A 12,737-nucleotide genomic window follows, 5' to 3' on the forward strand; every position below is an offset into this window, starting at 1 on the left:
TCATTTATTTTTTCACCTACGGCCATTTCAATGATAATTGAAGAGTTTGAGGATACATAAAACCCGAGAGAGCATCCGGGTTTTCCTTTTTTGCAAAATTGATTTTCTCACTTGTTTCAATAGTAATTGCTGCTATTTCATAGCTATTTAAACTCGTAAAGTATAGGCTGAGTGTGAATTGTTATGTGTAGCGTCTAAAAATTTTATTTTGATTCGTTGAAAGTATGTTTCTTCACCACGCTTAAAAAGAACACGAAAATGCTATTCAGAAAAATAATAATTTTTATGCGATAAGCGATTCGTTGAGAATCATTGACGAAAATGAACATCAGAATTATTGAACATGTCATTCAAAAAAGGTTATAAACTTGATTACATAAACCCTCCAAAAATTTATGTTTGTTTTCAGTAATACGTTTCATCAATTTCACCCCGGTGATCTATTGACGTAGGATTACGTCTTTCGGGAACATATTGGGGTACAAATTGAAAATCGAAAATCGAGCGCACCGTGAAAATTGTCCAATTTCAAATGCTTATTGTTCAGCCATTTCATGATGGATTGATGAGATTTTTGCGTCAATCAATTTCGGCACTCCATAACAATTTTTTACATTGAATAAAATAATATATGTCATGAAACTAACTATCGAACAATTGAAAAATCCCAACCCATATCCTAACGGAAATACTCACTTCTGATAGGTCGAAATTGACGACATATGCGGCGGGTCCCAAACAGAGACATCAAAACCAAGCTGCCTAGGGGAAATTGGCATTGCAGATACATGAAAGTAGGGGGAGATTTTGCTCTCACCGACATGTATTCCCTAGCTGAGATTTCAAATCCATGGTGTCTGGGAGAAATCAGCATGTAAAAACCCTGGACAGTTTAACTAACGACGCGCACAAATGAATAGTGCTTATTGTAACTAGCGTGGGCATTGCTGATTGCATACGTGCTGGCGAATAAGTTGGGAGCGATGAACAAGTGTTTTTTTCCGTTCCAATAAGAATCTTTCGATTGAAGAATAATGTTTCAATGAACTGAATAGAACTTATGCTTGATAGAATATAAATAAAAATTAAATTTGGAACTTTTATGTTGGTTGCTTCGTAAAACTTTTAGCACAACTGTAAGTGTAAAATTGTGTATGGTAGCTATTGTGTTAAAATGACTTGAAATATGAAACGATTTTTTTTTCTCCCAAGGAAAGCTCATGGGACGAGCAAAATTGGAAAAATGAAGGAATATTCGAAAAGGTGATTTCACATATGCTCTACATTACATGGGACTCCCCCAGGGCTCATGTTTAAGCCCCCTTTTGTACAACTTCTACGTATGCGACATTGACAATTGCCTTACACAAAATTGCAGCCTAAGACAACTGATGGAGTGATGGATGTGGTGTCTGTCGTAGGATCAAACGAAACCGACCTGCAAGAATCCTTACAAGATACTTTGAACAATTTTTCAACCTGGGCCATTGGGCTAGGGATCGAATTCTCCACGGAGAAAACAGAGATGGTGGTTTTTTCTAGGAAGCATAAACCAGCAAAACCAAAGCTTCAACTTTTGGGTAAACCGATCACTCATGCTATGTCAATCAAGTATCTTGCGGTCTGGTTCGACTCTAAATGTACTTGGGGGGCCCATATTAGGTATCTGAGTAAAAAATGTCAACAAAGAATAAACTTTCTCCGTACAATTACCGGCACCTGGTGGGGAGCCCATCCCGAAGATCTTATAATGTTGTATCGAACAACTATTCTCTCAGTGATGGAGTATGGCAGTTTCTGTTTTCAATCAGCTGCCAAGACACACCTCATTAAACTCGAGCGAATTCAGTATCTTTGTCTCCGTATCGCGTTGGGATGTATGCCCTCAACGCATACCATGAGCCTCGAGGTTTTGGCAGGCGTAATCCCACTAAAAGATCGCTTCAATTTATTATCTCTTCGGTTCTTCATCCGGTGTAAGGTTAGGAACCCATTGGTGATCGGAAATTTTGAGCAGCTGATCGAGCTAAATTTTCATTCTGGATTCATGAGCTCATATCATGAATTCGTCTCCATGCAGGTTAATCCTTCTTCGTATATTCCCAATCGTGTTTGTTTTCCTGACTACATCAATTCCTCTGTGCATTTTGATCTGTCCATGAAGCAGGATATCCATGGAACATCAGATTATCTTCGATCGAGGATCGTTCCAACGATATTCGATGAAAAGTATGGGGGTATCAATTGTGATAATATGTACTTTACTGATGGGTCCACTATAAACGAGTCCACAGGATTTGGAGTGTTCAACGAATTTTTTAGCACCTCACACAGTCTTCAGAATCCTTGCTCAGTGTATATTGCTGAATTGGCAGCAATTCATTGGCGCTGGACAGCGTCGCCTCACGACCTGTTGAACACTATTACATTGTAACGGATAGTCTTAGTTTTGTCGAAGCTATCCGTTCAGTGAGGCCGGAAAAGCACTCGCCGTACTTCCTTGAGAGAATACGAGAAATTTTGAGTGCTTTATCCAGACGCTGTTATGTCATTACCTTTGTCTGGGTCCCTTCACATTGCTCAATTCCGGGTAATGAGAGGGCTGACTCATTAGCAAAGGTAGGTGCAATTGAAGGCGATATTTATCAGCGTCAAATCGCCTTCAATGAATTTTATTCTTTAGTCCGCAAAAATACCATAGTTAACTGGCAACGCAAATGGAACGAAGATGAATTGGGCCGGTGGCTCCACTCGATTATCCCTAAGGTTAGCCTCAAACCATGGTTCAAAAGTCTGGACTTGAGTCGGGACTTTATTCGCACCTTCTCCCGACTCATGTCCAATCACTGTTCGTTAGATGCGCTACTCTTTCGTATTAATCTTGCCGGCAACAATCTTTGTGTTTGTGGCCAAGGTTACCACGACATCGAGCACGTTGTTTGGTCGTGCGAGCTGTATCTTGTCGCCAGATCGAATTTAGAAGACACCCTTCGGGCCCAAGGAAGGCAGCCCATGGTGCCGGTGAGAGACGTGTTGGCTCGGTTAGACCTTGATTACATGTCCCAAATATATGTATTCCTTAAAGCTATCGATCTTCGTGTGTGATTGTCCTTATACCCTTAGTTTTTCCTTTTCCTTTTCCTTTGTGAGAGATCGGATCCCTTCTTAAGAATAAGATGAAATGTAAATACATATTAGATATAAGATAGGTTTAAGAATTGAGTGTGATGAGTGTGATTGAGAGTGTGAGTGTGATCATTGTCAACATATCCTCATATCCCCTCCTTTTCCTGAAGAAAATATGTCACCCTTCTAAACTCGAGTTGACCGCGAGTAATCGGTTTCCTATATTATTAACATTAGAATTGAGGAAAAATGTATATATCCTAGTAACAATACAGTAAGGAGTTCGGCTCCTTTAAACCTATGTAACTGAGCCAGTAAAAATAAACGATTTAAATAAAAAAAAAAATATGCTCTACATATCGTATTGGGTGCTGTTAGCCCAATTGAAATTCGCATTGAGGCATGTAGCATCGTGTTCCGTTGGATTTAAAGCGAAAAGGAAATGGGTTGAATAAACACTCAGAAAATAAAAAATAATGAATGAAATTACTTGTCATTTCAAATATATTTTTTCTATACTTAAGTAACACTTTTTTTCTGGCGAGAAAAATTGGGTTCGATAATGATAATTATCTTATATTGCTTTGATGAGCTTTTTTTCTTTATTTAATCCATACATAACACAGGCGCCATCTCGTACAGGACCACAGAGGGCGGCTATGGTACGTGATACGCACCATCGAATGCCTAATCACCATCCTTCTATCATTATCACTCGGTTATGGACACTGGTGGAGTGAACAAACAATACCTAACAACCAGACAAAACGGACCCAAATCATTATCGAAGAGTTTAACAATGTAATTCTTCAAACATATCCAAAATCAGCGTGCAGCAGATAGCCTAACGGAATCCTACGTCAACTATGCGGTCGTGTCTTGGACGCAACCCTCGTGTGACTTTTTTTTGCCCTCGGATAACGGAACGGCTAAGAATTTCCCATGATTGGTTCAATTCACTCTATAAAATGGTTCAAAAATATGATGTCTTTTCGTTTTTTTTCTTATGTGTCCGTTTTTACTCTTGAACTATTTGGTCAGCCTACCTATGTATTTAGATTTAACTGTAGATCTTTATCATAATTTTTTGGTAAGTGGCCACCCAAAGCAACACTCGATGCGTTCAAATTACTGCTAGGATTCTCTTTCCCAAACAAGTTGATGAAATCTGAAGATTAAGTATTTGTTCCACGCATCCACGCAGTTATTGTCTACGTGACGAATTAGGTCCCCACATTCACGTGATGCGGGAACAACAGAGATCGTTAATCAAACTATCGCAGTGTGCTGACCTCTCCGATGCAGTTTACATTGTCTGACTCCTTCTCCCTCTTATCAGCTGACTCGGGCTAATAAAAATAATGAATCTCGCGATAACAGCGTGGGCTGATTCCAGCGAATGCATAATTCCGAAAATTTCACTTTCACGATCAACAATTGTGTCGGTTCGTTTTCATCTACGAAATTCCCCTTTCCATTGCGTTTTCTGTTCGTAAATAGACCAAACGAAATTATGAAAATCATTTATACGCCGAAGCGTGAATCAATCATCGCATCCGAGCGTACAAGCGCGAACGGGGGTGCGTGCGATGGGGCGTTTTTTTTGTTTCTCATGCGAATTCCTCGCCCAGTCTCGCCGTCTCATCCTCCCACACCACATGTTTTTCGACTTCCTGCTTTGTCCCACAAACAGTGGAACGAATTTTTATTACGCAAAAACACAGTCGTAACAAAAATTCGCGTAATACATCTTCTCCTTCTCCCTCCGTAGCTCCCACACACGCACGCACACCCACACATATGTGGACCCGAAATATTCGAATTTTGGGCGTTCTTCACAACACAACAAAAAAAAAAACATAGAACTCATTTACGTGTCCATGGGGAGCACAATGCTCCCCATGTGGTGAGAACCCACGTTCCAGAAGTTCCGCCGGCCTCCACTCATCTCTTCGGCCATCTCAAGAAAAAAGCTGTAATCACACAAGCCAAGACTCAACAACCATCGACCGAACGACCTACCCCCCCCCCCCTCCCCCCGTTCCAGCCTCCCTCCGGGTACCCACCAGAGGACGTAAGTGGAAGTAAAGAAGTTGTGAGTGAGTGAGTGAGTGTCAGTGTGAGTTCGTTTGTTCGATTGCTTACTCGCGCTTGCTTTGGATGGCGCAGAGGAGGCAAAGTCAATGACCGACTAACCTTGAATTTATATAAAGGCAGTCCTCACGCTGCTGCTGCTGCCGTGGAGGAGAGCGCGCAAAATGAAAACAACAGCAAGAACAAGAACCGAAATCGGAAGGTGATTCGTTGGGTAGCCGAAAATATATTCTTTTTGTTTCCTTTCTTGTGAGAAAGAAAAATAAATACCACCATTTGTTGTTTTCGCTGTTGACTGTTGATGATAATATGTGCATAAATATTCTCGCAATTAGATTATGGCTATCGAGTGCGGTGTATACAAATGCGGTGATGCAGCTCGAATTACGAAACGCAAGCTGTCATTATCGCGGGTGGAAGAGAAATGGGTCACTAGGGAAGAACCTAACCACTTTTGGGGAACCAAGTTCTTTTTCCACGTTCAGCTTTCGCTTCGCATCGCAACACGGGTAGGCAAACGCTTAAGGAACGCGGTGCGATAGAGTAGAAAGTGGGGAGCGGCGGAAATTGCGTGTGCTCCCATGACATACTTCGTGCGCCGAAAAATGTGTGTGCGTTGGAATTGAAAATCGATAGCTCCAGCAGCTATCGCGCTATGCTTCCTCGTTTCGTCTACGCAGGCAGGAAAATGTAGTTCACCCACCATCACGGTCTACTGAAGATAGAAGAATGGGTGCGCGCACGTGACAAGAGCGCGCGGGGCGGCGATCGTTGGTGGCTGCGTGCGATTAGGGAAACGCTCTCTCTCTCTCTCTCTCTCTCTCTCTCTCTCTCTCTCTCTCTCTCTCTCTCTCTCTCTCTCTCTCTCTCTCTCTCTCTCTCTCTCTCGAAGGGACCTTGATAATGAATGTCGCGTGTTAGAATTCTATCGAGATCACATGCATCATTTGGATTAAAGTCTGCTTCATTTAATATTGGAACAAATCCTTTTGCTCATTGTGGCGCTCCTAGTGGACGGATTTGGAAACTTTTTTCACCCACGTGTCGGGAAATTCATTACCTTTCACCATGTATTTATGTCAAAACACCAAACGATAGCATTTTGTAAACAACCGCCATGGAAGCCGAACGGAGAGATAAAAGTTTTCTTGAAAATCCATTGTTGTCGGCATCTAAGCTAGCTAAACAGCTTAAAATGCCCAGAAATACCGTATGGCGTGTTATCAAGCAGTACAAGGAAACATTGACGACGGCTCGGAAGCCGCATTCGAAGCGTCGGAGTGGAACTGTCGACCGGAAACAGCGTGGGAAAGTCATCAAGGCCGTCAAGAGGAATCCCAATTTTTCAGACCGCGATTTGGCCAATAAGTTCCAGGCCGCTCACAGTATGGTGCGACGAATTCGTCTCCGGGAAGGAATAAGGCCATTCCGAGCCAGCAAACAGCCAAATCGGACGCTGAAGCAGAACAATGTGGCCGGAATCCGTGCTCGAAAGCTGTACGACCAAGTGCTGACCAAGTTCGACGGATGTATTCTGATGGACGATGAGACCTACGTGAAGGCGGACTTTGGGCAAATCCCAGGTCAAAAATTTTATGTGGCGACGGCTCGGGGGGATGTACCTGCAAAATTTATGATATGCAGTTGTGGACAGAAAACCAAAGTCTTTCTCACTGACAAGACAATGACATCAGAAGTCTACAAAAAAGCGTGCCTACAGAAACGGATTCTGCCGTTTATTCGTGCCCACGACCGTCCAGTAATGTTTTGGCCGGACCTCGCAAGCTGCCATTACAGCAAAACGGTTATGGAATGGTACGCAACGAACGGGGTCAGCGTAATACCGAAGGACCTCAACCCCCCAAACTGCCCCCAGTTCCGGCCGATAGAGAAATACTGGGCAATCACGAAGCGGAGGCTTAAGGCAAAGGGAAAACTTGTTAGGAACATGACTCAAACGAAGAACTGGTGGAATCAAATCGCCAAAACGGTGGACGAAAAGGGTGTGCGCCGCCTAATGTGCCGTATTACGGGAAAAGTACGAGAATTTCTTCGAAACAGCAATGAATAATTTTTTTTTATGAAAGAGTAAAGAAAATGCTACATTTGTATGAAAAACAAATTATGAATTCGTTAATAAATGACTAAACTACACGCAATTGTTTGTGTTCCAATATTAAATGAAGCAGACTTTAGAGATGGGCAAAACGGTTCACTTCAATGAACCGTTCAGTTACCAACCGTTCACTTAAGTGAACTAGTTCTTTTGAGCAGTTCACTCACTTTTTCGTACATTAGAGGAATATGCCAGAGCAAGTATAAAAAAAAAGACGGGTGGGTAATGTCGGGGACATAACCGGAGTGACGTAGGACTATACAAAGGGGACAGCTTTTGTTAAATATATATTTTAAATATATTGTTTTATTTTCTTCTCCTACGTGAATACCTACCTATCTACCTGAAAAATGGATTAGTTTACTGTTTTCTCTTTATGAATATGTTGATGGTTCTGAAAAGAACCTTTGGTGTTGTGTTTTTGTTATCACTCGATATTCCCATCTTGTTCGGTAAAACCAGTGATTTTCAACCGGTGGGGAATTCCCCCCCTAGTGGGGAATTTGATCATTCCGCCATCACCATTGTCCCGGTCCTGTGGTCGGTGTTGGTCCAGGGAGCTTCCGGCCTGTAAGTTCAGGCAAGTATACTGATAATTCTGAACTTTCGGCACCTGAAATCCCTTCGATTTCCAGTTACTGCGATCGACGCTGCTCGAACCTCCGGATTTATTATCAAAATGTGCGTGGATTGAGGACCAAAATAGATGCTTTCTTCTTGTCTGTTTCCGAAGAAGAGTTTGATTTGATTGTCCTGACTGAAACATGGCTGGATGATCGCATTTTCTCAACGCAGCTTTTTGGACCTTCGTACGCCGTATACCGAACCGATAGAAGTCATCTGAATAGTCATAAATCTCGTGGTGGAGGAGTACTGATTGCTATCACGAGGCGACTAACCAGTTATCTTGATCCCGCCCCTATTTCTCTCCTACTTGAGCAACTGTGGGTTTTGGTGGAAGTTAATCACAACACTATAAGTATCGGCGTTATTTATCTCCCGCCTAACAGGAAAAACGATAGTACGGCGATCGACGAACACGTGGAATCCATTGGTTCAGTTTCAGCTCGTTTGAAAGTTCACTCTCCTGCTCTTCTGTTCGGTGACTATAATCAAGCAGGTTTGCAGTGGTGTTTCCCCGAAAGTAGTACACCAGTCATCGATCCATTGACATCGCATATATCCGAGGTCTGCTGTGCTCTCCTGGACGGATTCAACCTTCACGGTTTTTCTCATGCCAACACACATCTGAATAGAAATGGTAGATTACTGGACCTTGTCCTGGCCAATAATGCTGCATTACCCATTTCTTCGATTGCTTTGGCGGCTGATCCCCTAATTGATCTCGATGCTGATCACCCTGCTCTCGTCACGTTAATAAGCTTGCACACTCCGATCGTTTATGTTGCACCATCTGAACAAACATCTCTGAACTTCCGTCGAGCCAACTACGCTTTATTGAGTGATGAACTCGCCAATATTGACTGGAATTTCATCGAATCTACCGATAGTGTCAATGTCGCCGTGGAGTACTTCTGTACAGCAGTAGTGGATGCAATCTTTCGTGTTGTTCCTGCTCGACGACCACCTCATAATCCTCCTTGGTCCAATCGCCGCTTACGCGAGCTGAAGCGAAAACGATCAACCGCTCTGCGAAGTTACATAAACTGCCGGTCATCTTACTTCAAACGACAGTTCAATTTGGCCAGTCGTTGTTACCGTCAATATAACCGTTTTCTCTATAATCGGTACGTAAAACGAACGGAAGCGAATCTACGCACCAACCCTCGTGGGTTCTGGTCATTTGTGAATACCAAACGAAAAGAAGCTGGACTGCCTTGTTCTATGTTTTTTGGAAATAGCACGGCTAATAATGATCCTGAGAAATGCAATTTGTTTGCACGTCATTTCAAACGAGTGTTCAACAATTCCTCAACCTCTGCTATGCAAGTTGCAGAAGCTACCAGCGGACTGCCTTGTGATGAATTCAACTTCGACATTCCTCACTTTACAGAAGAGATGACGAAAGCCGCAATGCGTAAATTAACGCTCTCGTATGCCGCTGGGCCCGACGGAATACCCTCAGCAGTCTTGAAGCTTTGTGCAGATGTTCTTTGCTCTCCGTTAACAACGATATTCAATCTGTCGGTTCAGCAAAGCGAATTTCCAACCCGGTGGAAATTTTCATATATGTTTCCGGTGCATAAAAAAGGCGACAAACGCGATGTTGGTAATTACTAGAGGTGGGCGATCCGCTCTCGAACTGATCTAAAGAGCTGGTTCTTTAAAGTGAGTGAGCGAACTACCACTCTTTTATAAAGAGCGGTAACTCACCGCTCACTTCAGGAAAAAAACTGATACATGAATTTGTTGATTAGGCTGAGCGCGAGCGAGAGCTATGTAAAAGATCTTAGCATTACCGCGCGCCAGCCAAGCCACGCGAGTAGTGATCCCCGATAATCGTTCGATTAATCGAATACTTCCTACAGAAATCGATTATAAATCGAACGAATACTGCGCAACCAATAATCGAAGCGAACGAATAATTTACGTCGATTAATCGATACAAACCCAGAGAAAAAAAAAACGTTATCTTTGACGCTCCCCTAAACTGGTAAATGAAGCCCAATGCCGTCAACGCGAATTGAGCTTTGTTTACAAGTTTAGGTAAGAGTAAGAGATAATACAGTAGAACCTCGATTTTCCGCGAGCGGATGATCCGCGACTACGAGTTCCTTAGTAAATCTATAAACCTTCCCGAAATTTGTCAGTGAGTGGTAGACTCATGCTCTTTTGTTTTGGTCATGGCTTTCACATTATCTGATCACTGATGTACACGACCATACAGATGGATAGTTCAATATTTTCTGTATTGATAAAACATGGTGTCCATGCTAAAAATATATTTTTTCAATGCTTGCACCTCACGTTTAGCACGTTAGTTGCGTTATCCGCGATTTTCGTTATACGCGGTGATCTAGCCCGACTATTCCGCGGATAATCGGGGTTCTACTGTAATTGATTTTCAGGCAGAATGAACACTTTTTTGATTCCAGAATGCTTTCTCGCAAATGAGAAAATCAGTCTAACAAATTATTTCTCTCAGTGTGACGATTAATCGATTAATCGATTATTTGAGGCGAATAATCGTATCGAATAACAAACTGATGAAAAGTATTCGATTAGCTGATGAACGATTAGTTTCAAAAATCGGGGATCACTACACGCGAGCTACTGAACTAGAACCCCTGATCCCTGAATGGGAGCTGGGCGTTGGAAGTTGGCATACGAACGACCAAGATAGAGCTGATCGAGAGCGAGAGCGAAAACGCTTGCAAGCGCATGCCACGTGCTGTTTGCTGTATGTATTCCATCCACTGATCTGAGTACTGACTACTGACCGTGGCAGCGAGCGAAAATTGAGCGAACGAGAGTTGTTCTGAGCGGTATTGAGAGCGGGACGGTTTTGCCCACAAACACAAACAACCGAAATCATTTATTATTGCTCGGATTATGCTTTTCTGTCAACAATGAAATTGCAAAATCATTTAATCTCCTAGTTTGGTGGTACGTATCCACGCTTGAGTTTGCTCTGCTGTTTTTTCAGTAAAATTAAATTGGATATTCCGTTTATCTGAATGGTAAGCTTAAATAGAAAAACGGAGCACGATTCATTAGTAATCATCTTTATTCTTTTTTTTTTAGCCAAAATGTTACCGCAAGGAAGAACGCAGAGTGATATTTGGTACCATTTTTCCAAGGAAGACGGTAAAGGTTTATGCCGGTACTGCAAAGCCCGTGTCGCTATGTCTGCGGGATCTGTAAGCAACTTAAAGAGGCACCTTAAAACGAAGCACCCCATGATTCCTCTGAAAAGAGTAGATGGTGCATCGAAAGAGCAGACGGAGCCACGTTCTGAACCCGCAGCAGAAACTGTTGAAACTTCAGGTGATGTACAAACTCAACCTCTTCCCAGCAATCAAGACCGAAAATCTGCAACGACATCCGACACTAGTACCTCTGGGTCAAACTTTACGCGGTTCATCCCGCAGTCTTCGATGACACAATTCGTCGAGATCGTTAAACCGATATCACCTCACAAAAGCCGGCTTATTGACATCCAGCTATTAAAAATGATTTGTAAGGAATTCCATCCTTTTTCAATTGTTGAGGATGAGGAATTCAAGAAGTTTATACATCTTCTTAATCCGTCCTACACACTTCCAAGCAGCAAAACATTGTCTAATGGGCTTATGCTTGCTACTTATAATGAGTTGGTAGCAAAAGTAAAATCAGAGGTGCTGGAAGCTCCGGCTGTCTGTGTAACTTGTGACGGTTGGACCAGCATTACCAACACTGGTTTTTATGCACTCACTGCACATTTTATTGATAAAAATGGTACGTTAAAATCATACCTGCTGGAGTGCTCAGAGTTCACGCCAAGGCATACCGGTGAGAATATAGCGAAGTGGGTGAGTGATGTGCTTCGTATGTTTGGGATTGAAAGTAAAACGATTGTAATTGTTACTGATAACGCTTCCAATATGAAGTCAGCAGCAAAAATATTGAACATGAGACAGCTGGGCTGCTTTGCACATTCCTTGAGCTTAGTTGTGTAGAGCGCGATTAAAAACTCCATACAACAAGTTGTCGATAAGTGCAAGACTATAATTAAATTTTTCAAAAAAAGTAGCCATGCTGCCTCAAAACTGACCGAAATGCAGGAAAAGCTTGGTAAACCGGCTCTAAGACTAAAGCAGGATGTTCCAACGAGGTGGAACTCTACATTTTATATGTTAGAGCGAATGATGGTGAATAAAGAGTCTGTAATTTCAACATTGGCCTTCTTCTTCTGTAGGAGCATTGAACCACTGCGACCATTAGTTTGATCTATTGTGGTGCACTCCAGTTTACTATATATGCGCTGTCAGTTCGTTCCATCACTCAAGGAATAAGTGATAGTCGCACTAGGACTTTGCATCTCCCCCCAAGAAGGTATGACTTCTTTTAAGAAGTTTCTTACCTTTTTTGGTTCAGCAGACCATATCTCGTTAGGCATAAGAATTCCCTTTCCAAGAATCCGCAGTCTTTGCTGAATCAATACACTGCATTGACACAGTAAATGTTCCGAAGTTTCAGCATCAAAATTGCAGAAACGACATTTATCATCCGTTATTTTCCCAATTTTTTTGAGATGATACCTGCTCGGACAATGTCCGGTCAATAGCCCAGTCAACATACTCAGATCGGCTTTATTCAAGCTGAGTAGGCTGCGTGTTATTCTATTACAAGGTGTAATGAATGATCTTGATTGTCGTGATGTTGATAGAGCTCTCCAGTTGGCTTCAATCATCGATATTTTCCAGGATTTGAGCTCGGATTTCAGACAGGATGTAGATAA

General features: G+C 42.3%; 1 protein-coding gene across 1 annotated transcript in view; it reads right to left on the bottom strand.

Moving 5' to 3' along the window:
* LOC129771931 (ecdysone-inducible protein E75) overlaps nt 1-12,737 on the bottom strand; it is a 222,003-nt gene that overhangs the window by 151,186 nt on the left and 58,080 nt on the right. The window lies entirely within an intron of this gene.

Source organism: Toxorhynchites rutilus, chromosome 2 (genome assembly GCF_029784135.1).
Source record: "Toxorhynchites rutilus septentrionalis strain SRP chromosome 2, ASM2978413v1, whole genome shotgun sequence".
NCBI lineage: Eukaryota > Metazoa > Arthropoda > Insecta > Diptera > Culicidae > Toxorhynchites > Toxorhynchites rutilus.